Below are 14,222 nucleotides of genomic sequence, written 5' to 3'. Positions count from 1 at the left end.
AAATGTTGTGACATGTTTAATACGTACCTTGTTTGTGTATAAAGTAAAACTTTGATATTACATATTTCCTAACTGATGAATCTTATTTAACATATGAAACCAACAAGCATCACCGTTTAGAGTAAGAATAGACAGATTTTTGCATTCATCTGTCGAAATTGAAATCAACATTAGCATCACGATTTAGAGCAAGAATCAACATATTTTTGCATTTAACTATCTAACTTGAAACCAACATTGGCATCACGAATTAGAGTAAAAATCAACAAATTTTTGACATGCATTCAACTGTCTAATCTGAAATCAATACATAACAAGCACCAAAATTTAGAAGTAAGAATCAGTAAATTTTCAGATTTTTCATATTCAATTTAACCCTATCACCACTATAGACCATAATGGACTAATCCAGATCAATGTATGGTAGAGTCTACTAACGTTACCTAGGGGTGGAAGGGTTAAGCAGATTTTTTTTATAGTTATACAGGTTTCCAAATTATTTAGTGTATGGTTTGGACCATTACTGTTGAGTTGCAATTCGGCATCACAGTTGTTCTGTATTGAGTTAGAACATAACTCTATATAATTAATGTATTTCCTTTATGGTACATGTGTGTCCAGTTTGACCCCTTGTCCCGTTTTGACCCCGTCTTATTTACTGTCATAGTGACAGGCGACGACAGGTGCAAATGTGAGGTCATCATTAGGTGAAAATAAGGTGCTCAAGTGTCCCGATGACCGTCTGTCGCCTGCAGGCGCCCAGGTACGGTAACGACAAGTCAACCACGGACTGTCCACTTTCAAACATGCTGCATGTCTTACCTGTGTTCTACTAATTACAGGTGCAAACTGTTGGACCTGTCACACCTATATGTTGATGTACAGGTTTTTTCTGCTCTTTAAACCCCTACCTTTATAAATAGTAAGAAATCAATTAGAAGTGTTCATTTACTAATACTCCAAGCTTTTTATCATCCAATACCCTACAATTTTTTTTTTATCTGTATATAAACATTCATCGGGATATCGCAAGACAAAGGTCTTCATACAACATTTGGGGCCAAATCTTGGGCCAATTTTCGATGATATTTATAGGCATTTCATCATTATGAAATCAAGGAGAGTGTTTTTTTTAGACAGGTTTTTATAGCAGAAGGTGTCCTTTATATACAGTAAAACTTGTTAATAACTGATACCCATGGCATCATAAAATTGTCCTTTATAGAAAGGTTTATTAATAGAAAGTGTCCTTTATATACAGTAAAACTTGTTAATAACTGATACCCATGACATCATAAAAGTGTCCTTTATAGAGAGGTTTTCTTAATAGAAAGTGTCCTTTATATACAGTAAAACTTGTTAACAATTGATATTCATCATACCATGAACTTTTCCTTTATAGCCAGTTTTTTTTAACAGAAGGTGTTCTTTATTCACAGTAAAACCTGTTCATTATAACTTAATTTACCAATATTGATTTGTGCCAAAAATGTACTCTTTCTCTTCATTTCTAATCCATAATGCAAGGTGTTCTTTATATAAAACCAACTTTTTTGCATTACTTTTGTAAGGTGAATTTGCATAGAAGTCCATTATTGAGTCCCTTCCTTGGATATTTTCCCTAGGTCACATGGCACAGGCTAATGGGGAAAATGAGGTAGAAAATCACTGATTTGTGTGATAACCCTTAATCCATGGCGACAACAAAAAAGCACTCTTAAATATTTTGATAATTGATTGAAGAATGCATGTTACTTTAAGGTTTAACTAATTTTTGTGAACAAAACATATATCTCCCCTTATTAGCCAATATGAAAATTAACATTGGTCTTGTTTGACCTTTGACCTAGCTAGAGGTGATGGGTTATAGTGACCTAAATTTCAGAAATCTTCAATGATTTTAAGACTATTTGACCTAAAGGTGAAAGTTACAGTTACTCCAGGGCCCACTTGTATAAAACATTTCAAAGTTAAGGAAAATCTTAAGCAATGTATTGTCTATGGGAAATCTTAGACTTGAGGAAATCTCAAGAGTTGAGATGTTTTATACAAGTGGGACCTGGTACCTAAATTTCACCACTTGAATTTTAAGAAATCTTCAATAGTTTCAAGAATTTACTGAAATTTTTTGCAGTTATTTGACCTTTATCTTAGAGGTGAATTAAGGTCACAGTTATCTGATAATAGTACACTGCAGACTTACTGAGGGAGACACAGGTAAACTTCAAGTTTCTTCAAGATATCCTTAACGGGGTATATAAATGTAATATTATAAATATTACATTATAATATATGCATTTTATGAAGTGGAACAGTTGTCAAGTTGTCATAGAGAGACTGAAGTTTAGGTTCCAAGTAAACGTTCTACCACAAAATTGCTTTGACCTGTTCCATGTATAAACCAGAATTTATACTACTACGGCCAATATGCATGTGAACTGGAGCAATAAAAAAAACAAGGGTAATAAAAAATGTGTGTGTTATAAAGATTGATTCATTGAGCCTGTTGCACGGCGACATAGATAACCTTGGGCTTGTTTAAATATTCAGTGACCGACCTACTTTGAACAGTGGAGCCATATAGGCTAAGACAATAACAGAATCAGGCTGCCCTTTCCGACATGGAACCAGTGCAATTTTTTTTTATGTCTTTGGCATTTCATGACACACTGATTGGTTTTGATATCTAGGGCAATATACCATATACCAGGGGGGGGGGGGGGGGGGGGGTATATATATCTTATTTATTGTATACATGTAGTTGTTTAGCTGTGCAGGCTAGTATTTTGCATTTGATCAATTGAGAACTCGTTTTCGAGGACTGAATTTCGCAAAACATAAATAGGTAAAATTATTGTGCCCATGAGGGTACTTTTGTATTTGGTGATGGGATTATTTTTCAATTATTTTTTTTTGTGAAAATAAACTAAAATGTGGTATCAAATTGTTGTTTTATTTTCATTATTCATCTGTAAATGGGTAAACAGATTTTCCTTCATGTTTGTAAGTATATAATTCACAAAAAAATATACTTAATGATATTCGCTGGGTATTTAATTTCAAGCTATCTTCCAATAGCAAGGTGAGGGTGAATCAATATAGCGAAATTTAATCCCTAAGGTTTATTACCCACCATACAGTATGACAGATATATATACTATACATAAGAAAGGTATTCTGATTTGTGTGGAGAAAAGGAGGTCTTTCTTCAATAGTGAGTCATTTTATAGTACATAGCCATTATATTTAGAATAAAATCCCATTTTCTTCAAAAAAACTTTTTACAGGTGATTCAAATATATTTTCACCAGTCATATCATGAATATATTCTTTTGATTTATTATGTTAAATTACTTTTCAACAGAAACGCCTTAAAAAGATTTTGTTTTTAATATTACTCTGAACTTTCATCCTAATGTAAACATTTGCTATGAAGGGTAGGCAACTCCCTAAATTTGTCATCAATTCTCTAGGGGTCATGTCACCAACTGTTTCCAATTACGATAGATTTCATTAAATTTCGAAACTTAATAAATTAAGCCACTCATTTGGATTGTGTTAAGTTCAGCTCAGGTATGAAAAGCAAAATATCTAAAATGTTATTGCATTTCCTGGCCTAAAAGTTTGAAAAACCATCGAATCAAAATTGTTGATACATGTCAGACTAAAATCATTGTTCTCCAATAAAATAAAGCCCAACCCCTACTTTGAATCAGAGTTCATGTGTTTAGTCTCGTGGGCTTATTACAGGATAAATATGGTAATCTACCCAGGTAGATTGTGCTATAAATAGACAATGGCATCAAAAATGCAGGAAATTTATCAAGGACTATTCCCTATCGAAACTTGTTGCCCTCTTTGATGTCAAAAATTGGAAACAGTATGTTTGGAGTATTTACCTCACATGCTTATCAGAGAAACAAGCTTGTTTTTATGTACATTCAGGGAGTCGGAGATCGTTACCAGGGATGGAACAACTTCTGAAGAAACTCTGTACAATGACGTTATCAATCCCCGTGATGTATTCACGAGATTAACTGTCAATGTAAATTTAAAATATGTCACCGGTATTGACGCACGACACACATTTCGGTCAATCATTAAGTTAACACAAGAAGCTAAGACCTCGACGATTGTAATCTCGAATCCTTTACAATTAAATTTTAGTTCAATATATTGTTGGAGTAGCTAGCATGGCCCATCTGAAGGTTCAGAAATATAAACAGTCAACCTGTGCTAAGGGAAAACTCTCAAGATGTAAAAACAACAACAATGGTCTCTTAAGGATCCCTGTTCCAATGCACTGGGTTTTTGTTGTCTCGCCGCCACAACCAAACTTGGACCATAGATGCATCTTAGGTAGTACATCTCAACCCATGCATCAAATGCTGGAAGCGACCTACCTTTCATGGTCCATTGACTTTGTCAGCATCTCCATCAACATTAAGTTGCGTTTAAGTTAGTTTCTCTGAAACTGTAAGTGCTCGACCAACCAAACTTGACATGTGTATTGATGGTCAAAGCAGGGCACAGGCGACACATATCAATCCGAATGGCTTGTTCCTTTATACAGTAACCTCCTCTCAACTTCTGTTTAGATATAACTGCAGCACATTTAGGCTAGTCAAACTTCTGTTGACAAGATAGCTCAATCAGTTACAGCTTTAGTATAACAAGTCCAGGATTTGAATATCAGTCTGGCCCCACTGAAATTATTTACACACAGAACACTCTAGTCAATTATGTTTTTCATAAAAAAAAGCGCGAGGTATTGTTTTCTTTTCAAAAAAGATTTATCAAGGCTATGGTTATGCAGAAAAAAATATGTATTTACAGTTTTTGGCAGTGGTACGGAAATCCTTTACACAGGTGGTCTCTTAACACAGGTGGTCTCTTAGTGCAGGTGGTCTTTCAATACAGGTGGTCTCTTAACACAGGTGTCTCTTAATACAGGTTCAGTTCACAATTAAATTGCTACATATGGAAACATTAAAAGTGGTTTCTTAACACAGGTCCCATGAGCTGGTTAAACTGTAAGTATGCCCTCTGCACCCTTTCTGATGTCATTAAATGTGTCATTTTGAATTTCTGGAAATCTTCACTGCTGAAGGCTGTTTTATCAGGAAAAATCTTTACCTTCAGAAATGCTACACAATAATCAACACCCAATAAACGTGAAACCAAAACAGCAAAACATTGAAAAAAAGATCACATAATTGCCTATATTGCACTTGATATCTGATTTCAATCTCTCAAGGTAGCTGATAGCTGCCACATACTCAAAATGAAGAAAAGCAAATCCTGAAAATACATTTAAGTGACCCCACAATCAAGATCTTATAGAAAGAAAACTTAGAAGGCTCAAAATGACAAGATATGGTGCAGAGCTCTAGATCTTGTCACGAAGCTGTAGCAGACAGGACAGTGAAATGAACAGCACAATTTGGCAGATATACAGGTAAGTTGAAAGCGATCGTTCTGCTTCGACATCCCAGTACGAACAAATAGACATCAGAAAGTAATGTCTAAAGGTGTACTTTACACACAGAAACACAGCCTGGTGTAAATATTATACATATGTATCAAATACTTCAACAGTATTCACGAATATTCAATTTCAGTGATCTCTACGAAGCAGAATTTCGGAACGTTGATTTCTTGGCTAGGACTCAAACTACATGTTTATTTGTCTGCACTAAAGTATCATTTTACCTAGGCTTACAACGATTCCGGCAAAAAATCAATATTTATATTTGTAAACACCAAATTTGATCCTGTTATATAATACACACTCAGTTTATCTCATTAAAGTGATATTATTTGTCCACATGATTTTAGCATTATGAAGTTTGTCAATGAAGCAATTTAGGTAGGAAGGCTTCTTTAAAAGAAATACCAAGGAAAAACAGAACCTGAGTAAAAATCTGACAGGACAAGACCAGGATTCGAACCCTGGACCTCAGATAATAATGCGGGCAACCAAACCACCTGAGCTACTGGATCAGTGTGGTAGTGGCTCCAACTACAGATATATCAAAAATTAAATTAAGGGGAGGTTACTGAAAGTATAAAAAAAAAGTATGGTGGAGTTCTGTATTGTTTTGCCTGCAGCAGGACAGGGATCCTTAAATGTTCTCACAGAACAAATGTTTGGGACAGGGATCTTTAAATGTTCTCACAGAACAAATGCTTGGGACAGGGATCCTTAAATGATCCCAACAAACAATTTTTGGGACAGGGATCCTTAAATGTTCCCACAAAATAATTTCTGGGATAGGGATCCTTAACCCATTCACCCCTAAAGTCACATTTGAACCTTACACCAAATCACAGACTGGACAAGGCCAGTTTGAATATGCAGGGGTGAATGAGTTAAATGTTCACACTAAACAATTTTTGGGACAGGGATCCTTAAATGTTCACACTGAACCGTTTTTGGTACACGATTCCTTAAATGTTCCCATTAAACAATTTCTGGGACAGGGATCCTTTAATAGTCTCACTGAACAATTTTTTATTGTATCCAGTTATGAATGACATAGTTTGAAACATAAATTTAAACACATACCGTATTTAACTGCAAAAAAGCCCTCCACTCTAATGTTGATCAATTTCTTTCTGATATGGGAAGGGGCATTTTTGAGGTTAAAAATGGCAATAATTTGTACATTTTATTACTGCCCTCAGTTCTTTGCAATTTCTTCAAGTATCTTGGTTGCTACTTGAGGCAAATACAGTACATGACACATGACATGACGTTTTACCATACAATCTTATGAAGATATTTTTACTTCACTTTTATAGCAAAACACCCCATCTGTAGAGAAATGTTTTCTTTACGTGAAATATGTTATGTCACATGAGGTTAAAAATATGTTTCGGTGAATTAAACACTTTAATTACACTCACGCCCAAATCGTAACAGCTCCTATATTCTTGTGATGGATGACCATCCTAGGTAGTTCGTAATATCAACAGATTCATAATAATTACGTGACAACCTAGAAATATGGCACTTGTCTAATAGGTATTGTTCAACACAAATGTCCTCTTACAAATATATATTTATAGAATCTTATGAGAGTTTCCATATCCTAGTCTACATGCTTTTATTAATATTTCAGCAAGCCTAAAATTTACGAGCTTCTGGAGTAATGATTAATCTCCCTAAACCGAAAAACACTTAGAACACCGACAGGTCAGCAAGGGCCCGCCATGTGCCTGACGTATTCCAGTATGTGATCATGTCAAATTTCAAAAAGATTAGACTTTTGGATTCTGAGGTTAGGACCTCTACAGTCTATTTTAGTAACAGTGACCTTGACCTTGACCTTGACCTTAGAAACTTTTAAATCCCTATTGCACATCTAAACAACAGTACATGATCATCTCAAATTTCGAAAAAGATCAGACTCTTGGATTCTGAGATAAGGACCCCTATAGCTACAGTCTATTTAAGTAACAGTGACCTTGACCTTAAAAACTTTTTGGAAATGAAAGACAGACAGACGGACGGACAGACACCGTGATTACTATAGAGCACCTGCATCTCTGATGCGAGGCTTTAATAGTTGTACATATTTGAACCCCTGTTAAGAAAGCTCAAATACAACACATCTTATAACTTTGATACATATTCCTGGTACATATTTCAGAATTGATGAAATCTTATTTAGGATACAACTTAATTACCTTATTTTTAGTTACCAACCTCTATCCAACCAACCTTTATACACAAGGCAAGATGTTTGCCATTTTAAGAAGTACCGACACACAAAATGTACGCAATTGCATGTGTAGGTGACAGGAAAATTTGGATATGCCACAGACAATGCCACAAATGACTAGAAAGTCAGCTGAGTCAAACAGAAAATCCCCTCCGGTAGTACAAGTGGACGACTAACAAGGCAAAGTGTTCCCTACAGATATCTGCATACATGATTTGGCAATTGTAGTATAATTGTAGTATACAAAGGGCAATAACTCTGTTAATATTGGAACTTGAGATCCAATCTTAGGATGCAACACTCCATACTCTTAACCCTTTCACCATTGTAGACCATAATGAACTCATCTGGACGAATGCATGGTAGAGTCTACTAAAGTTACCTAGGGGTGAAAGGATTAAGAGATACTAATATAGTATCGGGTGGTTGGGTGGTGCAGTGGATAGCACACTTGCCTTTCACCAATGGGGCCGGGGTTCGATTCCCCGATCGGACGTGAAGAGGTATAGGGTCACCTGCCCGATCACGTGGGTTTTCTCCGAGTACTCCGGTTTCCTCCCACATTAAGACCCTCCGCGCGCTAACATCTGGGCCAACAAGTCTGATTGATATAAGTTGAAATAACTTGTTTCATAATTGTTGTAAAATAAATAAAGTTAATATTTATATATTTACTAATATAAAAAAAAAATGGCAACATTAGATAACAGAGTATATGAAAAAGAAAATGGCACATGGACTAACTGACAGACAAACTTAAAGCCAACCCTTATTTCTCTCTGGTTGTAGTAGTAGGGGCTGAAGACTTGGTTTTCTTGTTTATTATACTCGGAGGTAAATAATATGGTAAGCAAACATATGAAGCCACGTACAAGCAAAACATGCAGGTGGCTTATTCGAATTCCTATTATTACGGTAAAAAAACCTGAGTAACAGATATCTATTACAAAATATATTTACAACATTAATATAAATACACCTACAGACTAAAAATATATCTGAAATGACAATTTAACCTAACATTATCGACCAGGAAGCTAAACGAAAAAACATGTTGAATGCCAAACAGCAATGTAAACATTAGTTCGTGTTCAAAATAATCTTAGACCTAGTGGTCTCAAATCTATATATACATGAGGGTGTCTGTCCGAAACTTAAACCTCTTAAACTAGACATTCACAAATCTTAATTTCTGGGTGTTGGTTCAAAATCTCTATTTATCCCAGGAAATATCCTAAACTTGAACCTCTTCCCACTTAAATTAGACATGCACAAATCTAAATTACGGGGTGTTGGTCCAAAATCTATATCACTTATCCACTTATCAGCATCTATATATAGTTACCTGTTTACTACTAGGTAGACTATATCAATCAATTCAGTAATATCATTAATAAATCAACTCAACCTGAGACAAAACACATTGGAATCCAGTGGCATGTCTTGTATCAGCTAGAACACCAGATCATTACAAGTCCACTTCTAAGCATATATAATGTCCTTTTATACAGCTAGGTGGACAGTAGCATTCATCATGTCTGGGTACCTGCACTCAACTAGAGATATTACAACACATTACAACCGGATGCATCAGCCATTATTCTCAACATTACATTGCATTTTCTTGAAAATGTTATTTATAAATCAAGTTTTTGTAAACCATTACACCATGAAAACGGTGAACCATAATTTAATCTCAAGAAATAACAAGCATAACAAGGATATACTGGTGTAGATCCTGTAACATCAACGATATTGTGGACCGAACAACTCTCCACATGAATATTCATGATGATTACCAGGAAGTGGAATGTTTACATAGGCCAGACATTAAGGATCCTAATTGTCCCACCGCAGATAAAACACTAGAGAATTCCACTAGTGTTTCATATAGCAGTAGGCTCCCTTAAATTTTAAATGAATATAACTGTAGTGGGACCTGGACAAGTAATTACTGCTCATCATGTAGCTCTGTTGATTATAGCAACTGAATTGTGATGGAAGGTCCAGGGTTCAAAACCTGGCCTGGCACCGTTTCATTTTTACTCTGAAGAACACTGTTGTTGGGGTTTTTTGTGTTTTTTTATTTCTATTTTCATTTTTATCTTTTTTGTTCACGAAAGTTCTGCTAGAGATGGATTCCTTTTAAGAAATGATTGAGCAAAGCTATTATCATGCCTTCAAAAAAAATCCCAATTAATTCATAGTTACATTTTTTTGGCAGTGGGACACTGGGATCTTAAAAGTCTGTGAATATAACTATCTGCCAATGTCTTGAATACTCCTCCAAATAAAGGATATTCACATACGGTACCATATGTCTTGAAACACTTGTTTCAGGGCCAATAAAGATATTAATACAAGATATTAGAACTAGTCTCATGAATGATGACAAATAAAGTAAAAAAAAAAAAAAAAAAAAAAAAACTAATTTTTTTTTCAAAAAGAAGTGAGTGGAATTCTTTCTTATAACATTACACTAGGATTGCACCCATTTTCTTTTTTTAAATCAACCCCTATTTCCATGAAACCCTATTTCAGGTACTGTGTGGCGTACCTGTACCTATATATTTCAACTTGTTTACTTATCTTAGCACTTTATCACCCAGACATGGCTTAAAAAACAAATACCCTTACGTAATTGTGAGATGTCAAGGTCATTCAAATATCAAACAGAAGTAGTCTATAGCTGTTTGTCGAAGCTCTTCAACAGCACAAATTGGGAGCACCTCTGAAGTTGCTGGGTTTCAACACACATGGAGTACAAGTAGCTCGTCCAGATATGGTAAAAAATATGAATAATAAAAATTTCAATGAAGTATATGTATATTTGTTTTATAATTATCAATCATGTATTGTATTGATACTTGTCATATGCCTTAGTGTCAATTAAAGATTTTTTAAGACTTCCTTGACGACATTTCGCCGACAACATAGCTTTGAAGACAACGTTTGCACATTCTGTATGATGACACATCAATATGATATATCCGGGGAAATACGTTGTTATCGAGGTACGAGTTTCCTGAGCATAAATCATGTGATTTGGCGGTTATACTGCATTGAGTGGCTGCCTTTAAGCTTGCACACTCTGTCGTTATCGATATTCAATTTAGTCGGATTTGCAGACGCTCAGAAAACTACTCGAAACTGTGCATTTAATATAAAGGTGAAACATTCATCTGTATATAATTATAAGATTGAATCATTTCTGAAAGTTGTTGTTGTGAAAACAATATCGTGAAATATTTTTTTCGACCTACCCTTCCTTAACTACCTATACAAACAACCCCAATTTTGGACGTTAAACAATAGTTTTGTTTTACTCTGCCTCAGATGTCATAAAATTACAGATCGCTTTACAGAGATAAATTGACCAGCTTCAGGCCAGCTACATTTTGAAAATTATATTTCGCGTTCTATCTACAGCAATTTTTCTCTGACCACGCATAGAATCCCTTTATACTGTACTGGTACACCCTCTAGCTGGTTCCAGCAGGTTGATGTAAGGGCAGATAACTGTCGTAGCATTTAGCAATTATCTTGTCTAGCCCGAAACTATGGCGAAGTCCGTTTGAACAATGTAAGTCACCCCACAATGAATCACTGACAAAGAATTTCCTCACAGTTAAGGATCCCTGTACCAATGAAGGCAAAACACTAGAGTTCCAATTTAGTTTTTTTTGTACGTACAGTAGCCTCCCCTTATGTTATTTCCGTAGATCCACTGGGCCAGAGTTCTACCATACAGCAGAATGACAGTCAACCCGTTCACCCCTGAAGTCACATTTAAACCTTACCAAATTAAAGACTGGGCAAGTGGGTTAATGATCGGAGGTCCAGAGTTCGAATCCTGGTCCAGCCCGACTGCATTTTTACTTTCAGAACTCTATTGATGTTCTTTTTTGTTTATTTCATCTTTACTATATCTTCGTTTAAGTTCCAGAAGGGATGGGGTTTTATTTTCATAAAAGATTTATGAAATCTAACAGGTATTTTTGATAAGAAATTAGATTATAAACATATATGCCAGATTTGACAGTGTGTCCGAGTATCCAGGAGATCGAAATAGACAGGTTTCACAGTTTCTACTAGTGACTCAGAGTAAGGGGAGATAATAGGTTATTCAGCTTCCAAAATATCACCGGTACAATAGTCATCTGTGCAAAAATCTATCTAATATTGTCAAAAATTCAAAACAAATCAAAGTTGTTTTAAAATTGTTTCAGTGTATACACTCTGAAAAGATTTGAACAATGCGATTTTGTTTAAGTCTTACTCCGAAACACAGGCTTATTTCTCTCTTAAACATGTCAATCACCACAGCAAAATATTCTAAACAGGGATTTAACAAAATGAGTCTTCGAAACCTTTGACATTTTAAATTCACTATAGGTAAAAAAAAGTTAATCCCCATTCTTGTATCCTGTAGCACACTAAACATCTCACAACTGCTTCACACCAATCTTAGATCTTGACAACACGTTGCTCGGATACAGAAATATCTAACTTGGGGTCAATTTTAAAAAGTACCTTCAGCTTAACGATAGAAAAATTGAAATACTGATATGTTTGGGGTTTTTTGGTTTTTTTTGGTTAATCCTCTTCTCAAAAGCTAAAGAAAAAGAAAAATTGATTGTCCACTTATAGTTTGGTCACTTGAAGGGTCACTTTAAAGTGCCAACACACTGAAAATGCCATGATTCTGACAATGTAAGGGTCTTACCTTGCCAAATTTTAATCTTTAATTGATTTAAATGGATCATCGTTAAGTAATAAACAAACAACTAGTTAAATAACCAAATATTTAAAATGCTTTTTGAAAATAAGCCATATTGAATTTTTAATAAAGCGGTTTTATTTTAACGATGAGGATTATAATTGTCATCCAAATTGTTCATGGGTACAGTTTTTCCTCTTGACAAGTTCTTCATTCAGTTATTTTCCGTGGAGTTGTCTGTTTACCCTGATGGGATTTCATTTGACTTTTCGAAATTGTCTTGCATTTACGAGAACCCTTTATATGTAATGCTTGAATGAACTTCAGTTGTCCTATAAAAAAAAATCCAAATTTTGGTTTTCCTATTTAAGGTGGAAAGTTGATATATCTATTGTTCATTATGAACAACTTTTTGTGGAACAGTTTTCCGTTTTTGATGTTTTTTTTAAGAAACTGTAGAAGCCTCTGAACTTTGGACAGATCAGAAGCTGCTAAAATGTAAACGTATAAAAAAAATATTCAACCAAGAGCTGTTTATAACGAACAATATACACAGATTTTCAATCATAAAAGTGAAAGTACAGAAAAAGTGCATTCAACCATAACATACTAAGAAATCCACGAGACAAGCGCAGAAAGTCGAGGGAATTCCCAGATCATTTGCATTTTAGCTTTCCTGGAGAGATTAACGAAACAACCGCTGTTTGGTTGCAATATTTACTTACGAGACAGTGTGTATTATGTTGCAATGAGCCGATCGTTAAATGCATATCGGGTATTATAGACAGGTTTCCCATTTTTTTTTCTCCAATATTCAAAATTCAATATTGCTTTCAACAACCTGTAAAACCATAGCTTTTATGATCCGGGGACTGCAGAATATATATATTTTAATTTTAGGTGTGGGCTTGCATTANGGGGGGGGGGGGGGGGGGGGGGGGGGGGGGTTGTTATCCTCCATACATATAAGTGTCAATAGTGAAATTTGTTTTTACTTGTAAAATCAAATCACCCTTCATAAAAACAATTTACAAACATCCCTTTGAACAATTTGTATCAGCCTTGGGTTTATCAAGGTGTTTTAGGGAAACTGACCCTAGATTTGGTTTGCTTGGATTTTACATCGTATTACCAGCTATGGTCATTTAAGAACAAGCCAGGTTTTGGTGGTGGAGAAAAACCGAAGTGCCCCGAGAAAAGCCATTGACCTGATCCGGCCAGTACCTGGCGATCGACTGCCTCACGTAGGCCTCGAACCTGCAACGCAGTGGTGGAGGGCTAGTGGTTGTAAACGGTCAGACAATTAAAACAACTCCCGATCGGCCACCATGCCAGGCCCCAACTGACCCTGGGTCAAAAGTGGGAAAATCATCAGCAAAACTAGCAAAATCAAGAATCTTCTAATTCATAAATAGTGAAATGAAATGCATCATTGCATTGCTTCATCACTTTAACAATGTCTAATATAATAAACCGTATTACCCAAGAGGAGAAACGTTTGATTTTAAATGAAATGGAAATTCATCTGGAAATTTGGTATAACATGGAGGCTATTTTCAATTGGAAATGGGTCTCTTTTAACAAACCTTAAATGGGGAAAGGGGTGNGGGGGGGGGGGGGGAGGGGTGTAAAAAAATGTCTGCAAGCTCCATCATAATTGTTTTACCTACACCCATTTCAGAACCTTGCAAAACTGTCCACCGAGCATATGTTCTTTTAACACAAACGAAATTGGAAAAGAGATCACCCTATGACAAGTTTGGGGTGCTTGGGGG

At 35.4% G+C, this 14,222-nt stretch overlaps 1 protein-coding gene across 3 annotated transcripts in view; it reads right to left on the bottom strand.

The window, feature by feature from the left end:
* Positions 1-14,222, bottom strand: part of LOC110455672 (unconventional myosin-XV-like) — a 125,171-nt gene that overhangs the window by 109,760 nt on the left and 1,189 nt on the right. The gene's annotated exons all lie outside the window — the stretch shown is intronic.

This window comes from Mizuhopecten yessoensis, unplaced genomic scaffold, assembly GCF_002113885.1.
Source record: "Mizuhopecten yessoensis strain PY_sf001 unplaced genomic scaffold, ASM211388v2 scaffold8361, whole genome shotgun sequence".
In the NCBI taxonomy this organism is placed as follows: domain Eukaryota; kingdom Metazoa; phylum Mollusca; class Bivalvia; order Pectinida; family Pectinidae; genus Mizuhopecten; species Mizuhopecten yessoensis.
The sequence above is the reverse complement of the archived record's forward strand: the minus strand, read 5'-3'. Positions and strand labels throughout refer to the sequence as shown.